Below are 12,054 nucleotides of genomic sequence, written 5' to 3'. Positions count from 1 at the left end.
CCGGGCCGCGCGAGGCACGTGATGGCCGCCCCCGCCCCCGTGCTGCCCCACGGGAAGGAGAGTCCCTCTCCCCCCGTCCCCCCCGCCGCCATAGAGCGCGGAGGGTCGCTCCGGGCCCAAGGACTACAGCGCCCAGGGCGCACCGCGGCGGTCGGGGGAGGAGGTGGCGGGGCGCCGGCCTCGCTTCAGGGTCGGGCTGACCCTTCGCACATCCATCGCTGCCTTCCCCGAGGGGGCAACGGGAAATCACCTGCCCAGGAGCCCGATTCCCCACGGGAGGGGCCCTGAAAGCAGCGCTGGCGGGTCGCTGGAGCCCTTCGTTTTCCACGCAGGGACGGTGCAGGCCCCGGAGGGGTGATCCCGTGTTCGCATGCCTTTGGCTTGGGTGGTGCCGTTTCCTGGTCTCCCTCCGTGTTTCCACGCTAGCTCCTGTCAGCTGCTGGGGTGACTTCTCAAGCTGATGTGAAATGGGGAGAGTGCTTCCCCTTTCTTCCCCACTCAAGCATGTGGGAACCCCCCCCTCCCTCCCACCTACCTCGATGGACAAAATGCTGCTTTAACATGCACGAATCTGCCGAGGAAAGCCAGTTAGCACCCCACAAACCACCCATGCCCCCCCTTTGCCTGCAGCAATGCATGCTGGCCCTCCCTTTCAGGTGGGGGCTGCCAGCGAGGCCGGAGCTGCTGCATTCCCCACAGCCCTGGGTGCCGCCATGGCCAGCTGGCCCCACAGGACTCCCCAGGCATAAGTGGTGTTGAGGCTGCAAATGTAAAGGTTTTGCCTTTAAAAGGCGTGCTTCTGTTACAAACCTTGCCAGTCCTCGGGAGGTGATTAAAGGCATTGCAGATGTACAATAACCTAGTTGAATTGGCATGACTGCCAGAACCTATATTTCTCCTTTTTTTTTTTTTTTGGCTTTTATACTAAGCTTCAGCCCTCTTAAATCAAAGGGATATTTCTCTTCTGTCATCCGAGGCCTGGATCAGCACTGCAGTAGTTTTACGAATGTCAGCGTGCGTTGGTCTAAGAAAGTTTCTGGTCCTGGCACTTTGCTAGGAAGCTTTTCTTTTTCACTTGGGGAAGGCAAGGCCATTTGCCATGGTACAAAGCCCCTGCTTACCCTTCGCTACCATCACTGATGAAGCCTGTTGCTGCAGTATGGGCTATAGAGAAGGGTTGTCTAACTCTTTCCCAAGCAGCTGCAAAAGGCACTATTGGGACAGTTAGGGGAGGATGGGGAGATGCTAATTACAGAGCCTGAGGCGCCTGCTTCAGTCACAGAGGCATGCTACGATTTGGATAGTGTCTGTGGATTAAGGACACAGAGCTAGACACTGAGAGACCTTCTAGGCAGGCTGAGCAAGCTTGGGACACCCATCCTCAGGGACATGTCCCCGCGATGTCTCCAGCACCTCTCTCGGAGAACTTGCGTTACTACTAATGTGGGGAATTTCTGGCTCTGATGCATTTTTGCAAACTCTACATCTCTGTGCGAAATTTTGTTGTACCTTTTCTCTCCCATCATCATCCTATGAAACTTCTTCCCAGCAGCAAAGCAGGGTTTTTGTTACCTTGGCTGGCAGTACTGCTGTCTGTGGGGCATTGTGATGAGCCAGATCAGCAAAGTGATTTGAGTTATAAAATAAAGTTTAAAACCTCAGATCCACTGCGCTCACATAATCCTGCAACAGTTGTACTGGGAGAACCGAAGAGGACAGAGGCTGAGGACAGGCCTGCCCATGGATGAGAGGACAGCAGGTCTTCAGACACAAATCCCAAGTTCAAGTCTGCAGGTGTAGGCGAGTTCTCTGCTCACCTGTGGCGCTACTTGTGCTTACTTTGAATCCTCATGCATTTAAAATAGTTTTGTACTTAGAATCATAGAATCATAGAATCATTTAGGTTGGAAAAGACCTTCAAGATCATCGAGTCCAACCACCAACCATGCCCCCTAAACCATGTTCTGAAGTACCTTGTCTACGTGCTTTTTGAATATCTCCAGGGATGGTGAGTCAACCACTTCCCTGGGCAGCCTATTCCAATGTCTGACAACCCTCTCAGTAAAGAAATTTTTCCTAATATCTAACCTAAATCTCCCTCGCCACAAGTTGAGGCCATTTCCTGTCGTCCTATCTCCAGCCACCTGACAGATGAGACCAGCACCCACCTCACTACAATCCCCCTTCAGGTAGTTGTAGAGAGCCATAAGGTCTTCCCTCAGCCTCCTTTTCTCCAGACTAAAAAACCCCAGCTCCCTCAGCCGCTCCTCATAAGACTTGTGCTCCAGGCCTTTCACCATCTTCGTTGGCCCTTCTCTGGACATGTTCCAGCAACCCAATGTCTTTCCTGTAGTGAGGGGCCCAAAACTGAACACAGTACTCGAGGTGCGGCCTCAGCAGTGCCGAGTACAGGGGAACAACCACCTCCCTGCTCCTGCTGGCCACACTATTTCTGATACAGGCCAGGATGCTGTTGGCCTTCTTGGCCACCTGGTCACACTGTTGGCTCATGTTCAGCCGGCTGTCAACCAGCACCCCCAGGTCCTTTTCTGCTGGGCAGCTTTCCAGCCACTCTTCCCCAAGCCTGTAGCACTGCATGGGGTTGCTGTGACTGAAGTGCAGGACCCAGCACTTGGCCTTGTTGAACTTCATACGAGTGGCCTCGGCCCATCGATCCAGCCTGTCCAGATCTCTCTGTAGACCCTTCCTACCCTTGAGCAGATCGACCCTGCCTCCCAACTTGGTGTCATCTGCAGACTTGCTGAGGGTTCGCTCAATCCCCTCATCCAGATCAATAATAAAGATATTAAACAGAACCGGCCCCAACACCGAGCCCTGGGGAACACCACTTGTGACCACTGCCAACTGGATTTCACCCCATTCACCACAACCCTCTGGGCTTGTCCATCCAGCCAGTTTTTCACCCAGCGAAGAGTACACTTGTCTAAGCCATGAGACGCCAGCTTCTCAAGGAGTATTCTAGTTCCCGCCGCAGGGTTAACCTGGGCCTGTGGGCTCATTGGGCATCTGTGGGATGCATTGTACAGTTTTCAGACAAATGAGATTTGTTGTCTGGGAAACAACAAAGCTCCTTTATAAGCCACAAATATGTGACTTTGTTGTCCTTAAAACGAAACCACAATGAACAGTTCTTAAGTGCAAACCTTGACAACTGCGGAGGGCATGGAAACAAACCCTAATTGCACAGTTTGGCATGTACTGGGCAGCAATTAAAACAAAGGCAATGGCCAGCATGCTTATTGTTCTCTTGGCAGCAGGCCGCAATGGCCACGTGCGTTGGCATGGGGTTGCTGTGGGGCTGTGTCAATGCAAAGAGCTCTCCGTCTGCTGTCCTTCTCAGAGGGAGCTGCACGTCTCCATGTCACGTCCGTCACTTAGGTCTGACAGAAATATAGTCTGTGCCAGTGCCTTGCACCAAACTTTGGTCACTGTGGGCAGAGGCAGGTGACATCCTGCTGGGGATGGGCTTCTCCTGCTTTTGCCCCTTGACTGCTGTTCTGAGGTCCTGTGTCCTGACTGAGTTCTTCCCATTGTTCTTGAGCAGACACTCGTGGCAATAGACCTGTGAAAGTCCTGGTTGCAAGGGCTTCCAGCCACACCAGACTGTGGAAAGGTGGGCCAAGCAGACATGGCACAGCAGCAAACAAAAAAGGTAGAAGCAGTTAAAATGGGTTTAAAACCTAAGTGGAAGCAAGAGGTGTTGTTGCTTAGGCTAAGTTTCAGATTACGGCTAATGATCCTGGAGCTGAGGCTGGAGTTAATCTCATTTGCTAATATCTGTTAGACATCAGGGTTTAAGCAATGGATTGAGAATGAGACTCTTGCCTTTCCATGACTAATGTATAACCTGGCAACTATTGTGCTGGAAAAGAAGAACATAACCTCTAATTATCTTGATCGTGGCTTCAAGCTATTTAAGTGTAATAGTTCCAAGACCTGGTTATGAATAGCAATTACGAGATCCCCTTGCTTGCCTTTTACTGTATTTCAGTTCATCTGCCAAACTGTATGTGAATAACTAGAGCTTATTTATGACTGGATTAGATGCAGGGATTAAAACCAGGGACTCACTGGCGTGCAAATGAAAAATATGACATACTGAAGGCATAAAGTACACTTTGGTAAAAATTGTCACCCTAGTGCAGAACCGCACCTTCACGGGGTACCCTCAGAAGTACTTCAGCTGTCCTTTAGGAGCAACAAGTAACCCAGACCAGTGGGAGAAACTTTGTTCTTCCAGAGAACTGCTGTGTTGTAAATATGGGCTGGGAATGCCATGAGAACGCCTTGCATCAGGAAAAAAAGTCACCCACATGGTAGGGGCTAAAGCTCTGCTTTAACTTAGGACTCTGTATGACATCTGTCTTTGCATGCGTGCACGCACAAGGCTGCCGTTACCTTCAGTTGCCTTCAATTCCCTCTGGAATAACCAGAATGAACAACATTGTTTTTCATCTACGGACACAGTTCTAATATATACTACTATTGTTTTCATGTGCAGCACCCTAATATTTTAAGTTTTATTCCTTAGGAGCTTTTACAAAGCCAAAATGTAATTTAATTAAGGATTGCTCCTGTAGGCAGATTCCCTGTACCTGGTCCTGCAGTCTGCCTTACCAGAAAATGACAGTCTCGCATGCTGACCTGTCCTCTGCAACAGCCTGGAAACCCAGGCAATTACTGCTTGAAGCACACAGTGTTCAAAGAGCAGTTTAAGTTGCCTGACAAAGTGATTGTGCATGAAATGTGCAAATGGCATGTAGCAGCACTAATTTCTGTCCTGTATTCCAGCAATGCAGCTACTCTACACGCAAATTCTGCTCCGCACCAGTGCCAGAAGCCTGCCTTTGCAGGCCTAATGTTGGCATCCTAAAAAAATAATGTCAAAGTGCTGGATGCTTGAGAGAGAGGCAAAAATATTTCCATCCTTGATTTTTTTTCTTGAACTGTAATCTTCCCTGCTCCTGCTACATGACTCTACCTACTATATCCAGCTGTGTTTGGAAGCTGCACATCCCGAACCACTGTGCAGAAGGCTGTCCGGTGGCTTTCTAACAAGGAAGAAGAATAGTGTCAGAAGAAATCCTCCCTCTATCTGTACTCTCAGCAGAATAGTTTCGAAGGTGGCTGTAACCATGCCAAGTGTGACTCTTATTTTTCCATCCGAGCTCTAACTCTGGTGCAAAGCCTCCACAGTGTGCTGAGGAAGGACTTGGGGAGACTGGCTGATGTCCTGAGCTGTAGCCTATGGTTCAGCTGCCCAGCTGCTAACAAGTTGTTCCAGTGCTAACTGGGAGAACTGGGCAAACTGGGAATTGTGCTGGTGGTAAACAACTGGTTATCCAGTCTAACTTATCAGAATCTGGGTTATATGGAGTTTGGTTTAGCTTCAGTATATGGTCAGATTTCAAGATACACATGCGTTCATTTGAAACGTGTGTGGGTTCATTCCTTGCTTAGTTATGATTGAAAGCAAGAATACAATTTCTGTGTTAACCACTAGATGGCCCTCTTTCTCAAAGAAAAAATAGCTCCAAAACAAAGCCAGTCCTGGCTTTTCTCTGAACCTGAATGTTAGTAGAGAACAGCTTCAGTGTAAAGCTACACATAATTAACATGCTCATCTAGTTGCTTGAATTGACATGGTTTTCTGAATAGATTTGAATACAACTTTTCCTGATTCCTCCAAACTCAATTAGTGCAACCGGGCCTCCTATCAATCATCAAATACTTCCTAGTTAATGTCAGTTAAGAATTTCCAGCTCCAAGCAGCAAAAGTGTCAGTGTTATTCCCCCACCTCATTGAATGCTAAGCAAAATCAGACAAGCAATATTTTACTTCATTTCACACACAGAAGTCATGCTCTACCCCAATACAGAAGGTTGGGCAGACTCATGGGTCAGGCAGTAGTTCATGGCATTTGCAAACTATTCACATGCTGGTATGTGAAACAATGAGAGTTGTGGGCTGGGAAAAAACCAGTTTGTTTCTCCATCCAACTGCATCAAATGTATTTGCTTTGTTCTTTTCACCTTCTATTTGTGGAAGGGTCCTACCAGTAGAAGTAGTACAGAAAAAAGAAGTTTTGGATTAGTTCTTAGAGCAGATGGTAGAGTTTGACATCAAACTGTAGTTCACTGTTGGCCTCTGTTGCTGTCTTCCCAAACAATATTTCTTTGTGGCAGGCTCGCTGGACTTCATCCTCCTGGGTCACTCCAACCTCCAGGCAATACCTTCCCATTGCCACCATTCATCCTCCTCACCATTTCCTGCCAAGGAGCCCGACCTCTCTTTAACCTTGGGAAGTTGCTTTCCATCCCACAGCCCTTCACACCCGTGTATCTGCTGCTGTCATGGTTTAACCCCAGCCAGCAGCTAAGCACCACACAGCCACTTGCTCACTCCCCGCCGTGGGATGGGGCAGAGAATCGGAAGTGAGAAAACTCGTGGGTTGAGATAAAGGCAGTTTAATAGGGAAAGCAAAAGCTGCGCGTGCAAGCAAAGCAAAACAAGGAATTCACTCACTGCTTCCCATCGGCAGGCAGGTGTTCAGCTGTCTCCAGGAAAGCAGGGCTCCATCACGTGTAACAGTGACTTGGGAAGACAAAGGCCATCACTCCGAACGTCCCACCTTCCTTCTTCTTCCTCCAGCTTTATATGCTGAGCATGATGTCATATGGTCTGGAATATCCCTTGGGGTGGGGTCAGCTGTCCCGGCTGTGTCCCCTCCCAGTTTCTTGTGCACCCCCAGACTGCTCGCTGGTGGGGTGGGGTGAGAAGCAAAAAAGACCTTGACTCTGTGCAAGCACTGCTCAGCAATAACAAAAACATCCCTGTGCTATCAACACCGTTTTCAGCACAAATCCAAAACATAGACCCATACCAGCTACTATGAAGAAAATGAACTCTATCCCAGCCAAAATCAGCACAGCTGCCTTTCTAAGAAGTTGCATCCCACAGTGTCTCCCTGGTCAGCCATCCCACCAAAACATCAAGACACTCCAGCTATCAGCAGGCTCAGCCCTGCTCCTGCTTCCCATAACCTACGCAGAAATTTTACATGCAGGAGTCCTTGGTCATGTGTGGGGCAGGGAAGTGATGGCGGCCTAAGACCTTCCCATGGGCCATCCATAAAGAAGAGAGCACATGCCCAGCCTCTCACTCAGACACAGAAGAAAGATGGAGGTTTTAACATGCAAACCTCTGCCCTTTCACTACAGACCAAGCTGTCTTTTAAATGATCTTTCTGTTCACTCTTTCATGAGCCCCTTTCCTCTGACAGCTCTTTCCCAGTTTCTTCCAAGTCTGAGTGGCTTTCACATTTCTGTGTTTCATGAGCTGACTTGCTTCCCTCAGCCAAAGCATAAGCCCTGCTATGAGTGGGATAACAAAATAAAATAAAATCACAACTGCCTGAAAAGACCCTGAGAAGTCAGGATGATTTCTGTGAAGCTTCTGAGTACTATACATAGCATTCTGGTAGTTCAGTCGTGGTATAGTGGAAAGAAATGGTAACTTACGGTCAATGAGGATGGAGTAAAACAGTGCTTTGGTAAGAGAAATGCCTGATGAGACTCATTTAAAGAGACTGTCACATAGGTTATTACTTTTCATTGCTTAGAACATTTAATAGTAGCCTTTCATGAAGGCAGAATGACTGAAAGCAAAAATGAAAAAATAAGTACTTGAAACGGGCAAGTGTTATGTCCAGAACAGATGCACGGCCACGATCCTTCTTGTAGGAGGGAGAGAGCTGTGAAGTCCTTGGCACATGACCTTGTGGATGCTGGGAATTTACATGGGTTCAAGAAGCAACTGTGAAAGAAAAGTAGTCCATTAAGGGCCACCTACCACAAAGAAACATTTGGCTTGGGAAGCCTCTGGACCACCAGGCTCAGGGGCCTGGTAGTGAGGAATGTCAAAATATGCTGCCCTATTTTTAGACTCTTCCCTAGATGTTCTCTGGTGGCCATTGTCAAAACCAAGATACTGCAGTAGATGGACCTTGGGCCAGAATGAAGGCAGCTGATCATAATAGAGCATTTTAAATGCTGGCACTCCTAATAATGATTTTTCTTTGTATGGTATACTATTTGGCAGGCAGCATTTACCAACGAGCAAACCATGTTAACATGAAGACATTGCACAGTTTTATTTTACATGGCAACTTCCATGTAGGTGTCAATCAGTGAAAATGCTATTGAAGGGCTCGTATTGCAGTGACAGCAAGACTAGAAGGAGTAAATGGGATGAAAAAGGCTTTTATTTCTGTTTTAAAATGATAGGATCCTTAGCAAAACAGCAAAACAAGACAGGGTCCTACATATCCTGGAGAGAAAAAGCCCTCACTCCAGCAACTGCCCACTAGAGATCAAGAAAGGATACCCACATTTTCTGGTCAAAGTCAATGTGAAGAGCAGTAAGGGGAAAGATCTACGATGCAAAACCATGAAGGGTTTTACTTATTAAGAAGATACCCTCTCCACGCCTGTACACAAAATTAGCACAGCAGAAGCATAGCCACTGCCTGGTGCTTGGATGCAGACTGATTTTTAGGTAGGGAGCATTTGCAAGGTTCAAAGGGAACATGCTAAAAGGAGGTTGCTGGAGAAAGCGTGTATATACATTATTGATTGTGTTAGCTGTGGAAGGACCTTTTGTGCTATCGTGGACTTGAAGTGCTCTTCATATTTTGCAGTTATAATCCTGAGTAGTCTGAGTAAACTCTTCAAAACTTGGATGAGGAAGACACTTCTTTTAGCTATTACTAGGTGGAAAATGGAGAATGGCAGAGTATTTCTCAGGCTTCTTTAGCATTTGTGTTCATACACATGACCATAGAGCAAACTATTACATGTAAATGAGAAATTTATTTTAATGCCCACAATTAGTGATCATAGCCCCCCAGTGGTGGTGACATCATCTACCTGATGCCTGGATACTGAGTAAGGGCAAGGCCAGGCAAAATTTCAGTTATGCTTCCTTGTAGAAGTACCCCACAAATTGCCCCTAGGAAAAAACCCATCTCATTTCTTTTGGGATGTGGCTGCAGTGAAATAGGGTCATTTGTACTTTGAGGTTTTCCCGGCTGGAAGCATCTTTATAGAAAAACTAAACATCGGATTTGCTATTGAACTTCCACTTCATCCTAATGGGACTGCAGCATGTCCTATCCAGTCTCAGCTTAGAGACCAGGTCGTGCCTCAGAGCTCCCTCTTCTAAGCACAGGTTTAAAAATTGTTTCTTCGGGTAGTCAGTCTCACCAGGAGCGGAGCACAACCCTGCATCTGCAAAGATCTCTGCAAGAGAGCCTGCGGTCCCCAGGCAGCCCAGTAACGCTTCACATGTCAGCCTCGCCGCAGGATGGTGCTGAAGGAGTGAAACACCTGCCAGTTCAACTGCTGCTCCTCTGCAAACCTTGACAGTAAACACCGTCTTAGCTATTAAAGCAGCGAGATCTGTAACAGCAAGACTGCAACAACACATTAGTCAAGAGACAGAGTTAAAAATAACCACACAGAAGAGATGCCTATTGTAGAAATACAATATTGCTCGAGATATTAGCCTCATGCAGATGAAATTTTCTCTGCCACAAAACCAGTAAGCACCTGCTTAAGCACTGAATCACAAGTGATTTCATCAGCTACTTGTGTGCTGTGTTGGAGTATGGCCTAAAACCTACGTGTGGGTGAGTTGATCCCAGCTGTGGGTTAGGGGCTTAATGGGACAAGAGCTGCCGTCAAGTAAGATCCCAAGCAAAAAGCAGAGGTGGGACAACAGCAAGAGGAATAAGGGCTGGGAAGGGGCGTGTGGACTGACTGCTCCACCTTGCTGGCCCTGAGAGCTTCCTGCAGTCCATCTCCTCTTTCTCCCCACACTTCATCCCCAGCCATGAGCGTTTTCCCCCCGCAGACACGTGCTTCAGACAGAGCATCTCAGCTGGGCAGCACAGAGAGCTTGGCTCTCATGTGCAGAGAGTGTGGCAGCCAGTGCTGCTCCGGTCTGCCCGTGTCCCCCATCCATAGGGACATGGCAGCGGTCCCCTCCCCTCCGCTCTTCTCTTGGTGGGCCGGGGGGCCTCAGCCAGATGTCCTGCCAGGCTCCCCCTGCAAACTCCCGGCACCGCCCTCTCCTCCAGCTCCCTGCCCTGATCAATGGCTTTCTAATAGAGCCACAGTTCTCTACCCCTCCTTTTGTGCATTTAAATTTTGCTCACTAGTACTGCTGACGTCCTCCTGGCCCACCTCTTGACTCCCCCCACCCCCACTTCAAGCCCATTTCCCTTCAGTATAAAAGGCACAAGCCCCCAGCAGCTGCCCTGCTTCTGCTTGGAGCAGCAGCTACCTGAGGAGCAGCTTTGGTGCAAACAGGTAAGTGCCTCCCTCTATCTGCTTCAGCGCTTGTTCTGGCTCTTTCTTGCTGGATTTCCTTTTTTCTTTGGGGGCTTTAGCTTTTCTACACTAATGTACATAGCTGTGCTCTGTGCTCAGTAACTTTTGTCCAGTTTTTGCAGGGAAGGAGACCATGCTGAGGCAACACGGCTGAACCTGCAGGCAGCGTTGTGCCCCTGCAGGGAAAGTGCATGCAGGAGCCTGCAGCACAGCAGTGCGCCTTTCGTGCTGCTCAGCCCTGAAATGAGCCGCGGTCCCAGGCCTGGATTCACCCAGGATTTGATCTCTTGTGGGGATTTCTAATGCTGCTTTCAAACATGAAAACTGTTCGCATTTGCATTGGAGGGGTCATACGCAGTCATTGATCTTGAGTAAGATGCTATTTTAGGGTTTAAAGAGTTAATAGCACTTTGTCTTCTGAGGACATCCATGGTAGATTTAGACCTGATGGATCTGCAGCAGAGCTTGAGTTTGGTGTGTGGAGAGTCCCTGTGTGCCCAGAGTGAGAACCAGGGTGGTCTCCCACTGCTCGTGTGAGGCAGACCCATGGCAAGCTGTGATACCGCTGCTTCACTGTAACTTTACTAGCGGCTTTAACTTTCCCCTCTCATGTCGATGGACATTGCCAGACCACTGTCACAGCCAAAATTTAAAGGCTCTTTCTGCTTAGGGACCAAGATTTAAAGCCTCTTTCTGCTTAGGGACCAAGCAGAAAGTTGACCAAACAGCAGTGGTATCGACTTCTGCTGATCTCCAGGAGAAAAATTATTCCTGAAACTTTTAATTGTGTCAAGTTTTGTTGAAACTAGTGAGGTTTTAAAATTTTTGGTGATCATTTAATGGTTGGAAATGGAGGGCACATACAGAGTGACTGTATGAGGTCTTGTTTTTTTGATTTTTCCCTTTGGAAGAAAGCTGCAGAGCTGTGGGCTAACGCAGATCTGGACCTGAGGAGATCACACACCATCTCCCAGCCCCATTATTCATAAGGGCCAATGTGAAGGGACTGTGAGGGGGTAACCAGGATTTTATGCTTATCTTGGAGTTAGAAATGCTCAGCATCATGCAGGGTCAAGTTTGTGGCATTATCTCTGCCTCAGTTTCTCCCCATACAAACAGGGGAGGGACAATTAGGAGGAGGAAATTAGGAAAAAAATTAGGGAGGATTGGAGTTGCTAGGCACGCTGACTATTTAGGGGTGGCATGTTACTTACTGAGGAGCAGTGGGAGCCATGTTCTTCATAGAAATCCCAGCCAGGTCAAGCGTATAAGCAAAAAGTTCAATAAATAACGGCACTCTAGAAGGTGGTCGGAATGGCTGATGCGGGCACAGGACCAGCTGGTGGAGGCTGAGCCGCAGCACTGCTTAGGAAAAAGCTTGTGCGAAAAGCTTTTCCCTGTATTTTTGTCTTTCATCAACAATGAGCTCAAGGCAAGCTCTTCCTTTCTGTCACTCAGTTCCCAGAAAAACAAGACACAAAACCAGACAGCAAGTAATCTGGAAAACCTGTCAGCAGCCCTGTAAGCACATGGAAGAGATTCCTCAAAACATCTTTCTGTCTGACTGAACTTAAGGTTTTGCTAAACATGGAGCAACAAGAGACGTACACCAGCTGAAACTGAACGCAGACTTCATCCCAT

Source organism: Aquila chrysaetos, chromosome 3 (genome assembly GCF_900496995.4).
Source record: "Aquila chrysaetos chrysaetos chromosome 3, bAquChr1.4, whole genome shotgun sequence".
NCBI lineage: Eukaryota > Metazoa > Chordata > Aves > Accipitriformes > Accipitridae > Aquila > Aquila chrysaetos.
Note: the sequence above shows the minus strand (reverse complement) of the source record.